A 6511-nucleotide genomic window follows, 5' to 3' on the forward strand; every position below is an offset into this window, starting at 1 on the left:
CAGGATTGAAAGGCTGAATGGTCTCCTCCTGCTGCTATCTCCCAGGTATGTATATAGCCATGGAGCCCGGGTAGGAAGGAGTGGGCAGGGATTCTCCAGGAGATTGCACTTCCACAACAGGTTTCAGTGAGGGAAGGTTTGATGGATTTTATTTAACATTTATCTTTAACACAAAGTTTGTAAATTTTGGTTTTAAAATGTTGTAAAAGTTTTTTGCACAGCAAATAAAATTAAAGAAAATAAATTAAACTGTCTGAATATAACAGTTTTAAAACTTTCAACCACTGTAAAACAAAATCCCTTTTGTCACGGACACCATCACTTTCCAGTTACTCAAGCTCCAGGGAAATATTCCCTCCCTGTCTGAACCTTTGGTTTGATGTAGTTGCTTTTCAGGTCTCCTTCTGTGAGCTGCGAAGCGTTCTTTTTCCACATTTCCCTGACACAGAAATGTTATCACAGCAACCTTCCCACCATCAACATCATCATTATGCCATTTTGCTTTTGGTTAACATATAATCACCAGCAGTGCAATAGTGAGGACTGCAGATGCTGGAAACCAGAGCCGAGATTAGAGTGGTGCTGGAAAAGGGCTTTTGCCAAAACGTTGATTTTCCGGCTCCCCGGATCCTGCCTGACCTGCTGTGCTTTTCCAGCACCACTCTAATCTAGACATATCACCACCAACAGTAAACCATTTGTGTAACCAATTGAATATTTCCAAACAAAGCCCATTACGGGCCAAGCAAACCATTACAAGTGACAGAGTGAGAAGGGACTAAATCAAAGTAGAGTTGTGGGGAGGGGGCAGCAGTGGGGATAAAGCACTGTATCCCCTGCGGTGCCCACCTCTATCTAAAGGCATCGAGAGAATTGATACACACCACATGGTCCTTCTCCAAGGACACCCGGCTGTGTAGCCTTTATCCTCAATCATAGAATAGAGTCCCTACAGTGTGGAAGTAGAGCACTGGCCCATCAAATCGCGCCGACCATCCAAAGAACATCACACCCAGAGCACGCTATCACTGTAACACTGCATGACCCATGGCTGATCCACCTAGTCTGCACAATCCTGGATACTGTGGACAATTTAGCATGACTGATCCACCTGCACATCTTTGGACTGTGGGAGGAAACCAGAGCACCTGGAGGGGACCCACACTATCATGGGGAGAATGTGGGGACTCCACACAGGCCGTTGACCAAGGCTGGACTCCAACCTTGCACCTGATGCTGTGAAGCAGCAGTGCTACAATCACAATTTAAATCAAAACAGATGATCCTTGCGCATTGTCACATTACTGTTTTTGGAGACTTACTGCCCAGAGAGACAGCCTGAGGTTCAGAAAGTGGCAATGTAAGATCAGTCAACTCCAGCCCAGTTAATGTGGTTAACAACAACATCAATACTCCAAGTGTCATCATGTACAAGGTCAGAGAAACTGATCCATCAGCCTGAAACTGACTGACCATGTGGCTGTCAGTGACTCCAACACAAGTGAATGGAAACATTGCTCAGAGCCTGTTTCTGTAACATTCAACTCAACCAGGAAATAAAAAACATGAATAATTAGCTGAAAACAAGGCAACTGCTCTGTTAGAGTCAAAATCATTCAATGTTCAATTATTGGACATTATTGACTCTCAGAATATTCTAACCTGCAGAATCACAGTAAAAGGGGAAAGTAAACAACATTCTTGGCAAAGACTTAATGAACCAACTGCTTGTATAAAACAGCTCAGAACAAAATCCTCCACAAACTGACAAACACAGATACCATCAGATTTATAGATAAAGATTGGAATTCTTTGGAAAAACACTTCCCTGCTTATGGTTTGCAGTAGAAACCATTCTCAGTGATCTGCCACTTATTTCCTTTGAAAAGAGTCGCTGTTTCCCCTCAGAAAAGCAGGTGTGTCGCGCACTTACAGACTGACTTACAGACAAAGGAAACCTGATCTGAGACTCGCAGGTTAATTAAGCTATTAGTGACAGTCCATTTCACACAACAAGAGCTTAGACCACAACAGATTCTAGTGAAACCAACAATGCAATGAAAAAGGTGAATTAGTCTTTATAATCATGCAGCCTCTCTCAATCAAATAATCCTAGTCAACTTCTAAACATTTTAAAACTATTAATATCAATATATACATATTTATTTACTTTCCTAATTTCCTGCAAAAAATATATCTGATTACTCTCTTCAAAATATATGTTAAATGGTCAATTCATAATCACAATTTATTTCCAATTATTCTTAGTATAAAACAACTTGCAAACTAAAATAGTTTTCATGGTAATAATGACAATGGAAACTTTGTTATGTAGTTTACCCATATGTCCAAATATTGTTTTGGTTCATTATTGTAGTGAAGCTAAAATTAAAGTCTATTTATTTTCTCTGATATCCTTCCATTACTTTATTCCCTAATAACAATGCCCATGGTGTAATGGGTGACAAGCATTAAAATAAAATTGAATTTTCATTGCAAGAACTTGTGCAAATAATCACATATTATTCAGTTCATTCATTGTCGTTGATTATCATCATTTTCACCATATGATCACGTTAAATTCACTTAAATAATCACAGTAGAATTTTCACTTCTATAGATATGTCAAGTGAATGTCAAATTACTCATATTTCAAGTCAAACCAAATTTACATTTTGTTCTGTTTTATTCCAGGAATGACAGGATGTGTTACGTTATTATGGGAAACAGGAACAAGTGAAGGTGGTGCCTCTCAGACGCGAGACCTGAAAGCCAAAGAGCCAGGTGGTAGTTACAGTGGGGGAGGTACCGAGTCTCCCACTATCCTCAGAAGGCAGTGAGGATGGTGACACTGACTGGGACGGGTTAGATGACAAAGCGCCCACGTATGGACAGAGAGAGGACAATAGGTGGGTTGACCCACCGCCCTGTAAGGCCCAGAAGGCCGTGTCTGTGGCACCGCTCGGCATCAAAGCTCAAACTTGGACAGACGGGAGGGGGGCAAGAAAGGGAACTGACAGAAACCAAACTGAACCGTTTATCCAGCTGAACGACAGATGTTGGTGAATGACCACCCAGCCTGATAGAGAAATGGTAATAATGGGCCTTATTGGGTGAATACAGATAAATTAGTTGAGATACAGTCTCACCGATGATGGTGTCAGGCCAAGATGCCACGATGTGTACAGCAGAACATGTCTCTACAATGAGATGGTGAGGGTGTGAGCTGCTTCCCTCCCAGTGCACAGCCGATCAGTGGCTCCAGGCATTTACAGCTATTACAGGGACACACTGGGGAGGGGTCAGGCTGAATGGGCTAAAATAACCTTGGTGACTCAGGGACCCAAGGGTAATATCGAGGATCATACAGAGAGGAAACCTAAGGTGTGTAAGGACCACAGGGGATTACCAACCCCCAACCTGTGATGATGAAATAGGTTGATGTGTTTAAAGATGACATGGGACCATATTTAACTGTAATTATAAACATGGGACTCCCAGTGGGAGATAATTCTAACCACCTTCTGAATTGGGCCATGAGAGCTGAGGCAAACTCAGAAACACAGGGGAATAGCTGCAGTACAGGGAGGGTAACCAGACCCACAATGTTACAAGGGAAGCAGGAAAGGGTACATAGCCAAGGAACGGAGGCAGAGAGAGGGAGGTAGATGTTCACATTGTGTGTGCACCTGTGTTCATGTAGGCACATGAATATTCATTGATGCTGTGCTTGGGAACCAGCAGAACATAATATTAATACAGGAGCATCTATATCAGTTACCGATACAGATTTGCCCCTCACTCCTCAATTACTAAAATGAGAGCAGTTGGAGAGGGAATCGAGGAAGCTGGATGAAATAAACCTGTCCCGATGCAGATCATGGATACGGCAAAATATATTCAGATATGGGAGTGTGAAACTGAGGAAAGGACCATTCTGGGAGTTGCCATTTTAGAACAGTTCCGAACAACTATTGATGTAGAGACACAAACTGTAATACGGGAACAACCTGGCCAGGCCCTGGGACAGGAAGCAAAGGAGAGGCGACATTTCCAGAGTAGTTACCTTGCAGGGAGACTGGAGCAGTCAGAGAATCTGGAGAGTTATAGCAGGGCGGGTAACTCAAACAGGAATGTGGGTTGTTATCTGTAGATCCTGTAAAGATCGAGGGTTCTCTCACTCCCCACACAAACAGGATCCCATTAAAGCTGGGGCTGAGGAGGCAGTCATTGTGACAGTAACAGATTGAGAGAAGCAGGGAATAGTCAGACTAACAGTATCCCAGACTAACTCACAGAAACCGAAAGGGTCATCCCACCTCACTATTGATTATACCTCCCTCAGTAAATCCGCCACTAAACAGTATCCTACAGTAGCGAACCACACCACTTCAGTTAATGGATTAAAATTGCAACAGGATACAGTCTCAGCCCTTGATATTGTGAATGGGATCCTGTGGACCTGGAACAGCAGAATAAGCTGGTATTTACTGTCTGAGGAAAGCAGTAGACCTGGATCCAATTACCTCAGGGATCCCATAATATTCCAGTATATCCCACCGATACATGGCTGATGGAGTTCGTCAATTTAATCTTACCAGCACCTCATTACCTCAGTTGGAGAGAAAGAACATATCCAGATATCACACAGAGTATTGTGTTGGATCAGGCAGGCCGAGCTTAAAATTAACCCACAGAGCGTGGGAAGGTAGGGGGAGACGTACCTGGGACATCACATCAGGGCGATCAAATCAGGAAGGAAGGAGGACAATCCCAGTGTAACGAAAGATCATGATTTCAAAACTATACACCCACACACCGTGAAGGAGATAAGGCAAACTTTAGGATTGTTCAATTATTGGAGGACTTTTGTCGAGAATTACCCAGAAATGGCAGAACCATCACGAGCCCTGACAGAAGCACTGACATTAGCCAGGGGTCAGGGAGTCAGCACATACACAGACAGACAGCATGCCTTTGGTATAGTTCATGACCAATTGACAGCCTGGGCTTGGTGGGGCACATAGAGCATGAAGGACAGATCAGAGAGTTTGTGGAAGCAGCTAACTTTCCCAGTGAAGCAGCAATAATGAAGATTATAGCTCACAGGAAAGTAGAAACCCCACACTAACAGGGCAGTGAGTATGTGGGGAAGGCGGGTGAATAGACAATAGATGCAGGAGTAGGCCGTTCTGCCCTTCAAGACAGCACCACCGTTCATTATGATGATGGCTGATCATTCTCAATCAGTATCCTGTTCCTGCCTTATCCCTATAACCCTTGATTCCACGATGCTTAATAGCTCTATGCAACTCTTTCTTGAAAGTATCCAGAGACTTGGCCCCCACAGCCTTCTGGGGCAGAGCATTCCATCCCACTACTCTCTGGGTGAAGTAGTTTCTCCTCAATCTGTTCGAAGTGGCCTACCCCTTATTTTTAAACTGTGCCCTCTAGTTCGGGACTCACCCATCAGCGGAAACATGCTTCCAGCCTCCAGAATGTCGAATCCTTTAATAATCTTGTATGTAAAATACTGACTGAAACAGTGAAGACATTCGAGGAGATGGCAATGGGCATAGCTACAGAAGTGAGAGAGGAAGGTTGAAAGATATTCCCAGAAACAGTCCCACAACAGGAGAAACAGGAATGGGAAAAGGGTGGGGCAATAATAGGACAAGACAGAGTCTGGATGATCCAGCAGTGCCACCACACTGTATAAGGCAAACATTATTAAAAACATATCATGGGCTGAACCATATGGGGCAGGATACAATGCAATAGCAGATGATCCACGACAATCCTTGCCTAGAACAGGGAGCAAGGTTTTGTCGAAGGGGTGCAGTGTGTTCACAGTGTGAGCCAGGGAAAGCAATCAGGATAAAATGGAGGCAGCAGCAGGGACCCAGGGGCCCATGGGAACAATTACAGATGGATTTGACACACACACCCATCCCAGTCCCAGGGAAGGAAGTCCTACTGGGTTTTAATAAATAGGTTTACTCATTGGGTGGAAGCATTCCCCTGCAGATTATGACCAAGGGACAAATGTTACAGGGAACATAGCTAAAGAGCTATGTGCCCTGTTTGGTACTGAACAGAATACCCATTCCTCCATACCACCCCCAGAGCTCTGGGACACTAGAAGGAATGACGCAGACACTGATAGCTAGTCTGACTAAGGCTCTCTCAGAGACAGGACAGCGATGGGTTAGAGTACTCCACACCAGCCTAATGAAACTGAGGACAACCCCAGCAAAGGGTATGGGGCTGTCCCCCTTTGAATTAGTGACTGGATGGACTATGCAGATGCCACAGGGTGTGGTAGTGGGAGGGCCGGAGATGTGTGGTAGTGGGACAGCCGGAGATGTTTGGTAGTGGGACAGCCGGAGATGTTTGGTAGTGGGAGGGCTGGAGATGTGTGGTAGTGGGAGGGCTGGAGATGTGCAATGACAAGGATAGGGTTAAACCATTTGTGAAAGAACTGGCAAAGCAGCTGCATGGGCTGAGAGAA

Source organism: Hemiscyllium ocellatum, unplaced genomic scaffold (genome assembly GCF_020745735.1).
Source record: "Hemiscyllium ocellatum isolate sHemOce1 unplaced genomic scaffold, sHemOce1.pat.X.cur. scaffold_341_pat_ctg1, whole genome shotgun sequence".
Taxonomy (NCBI): Eukaryota; Metazoa; Chordata; class Chondrichthyes; order Orectolobiformes; family Hemiscylliidae; genus Hemiscyllium; species Hemiscyllium ocellatum.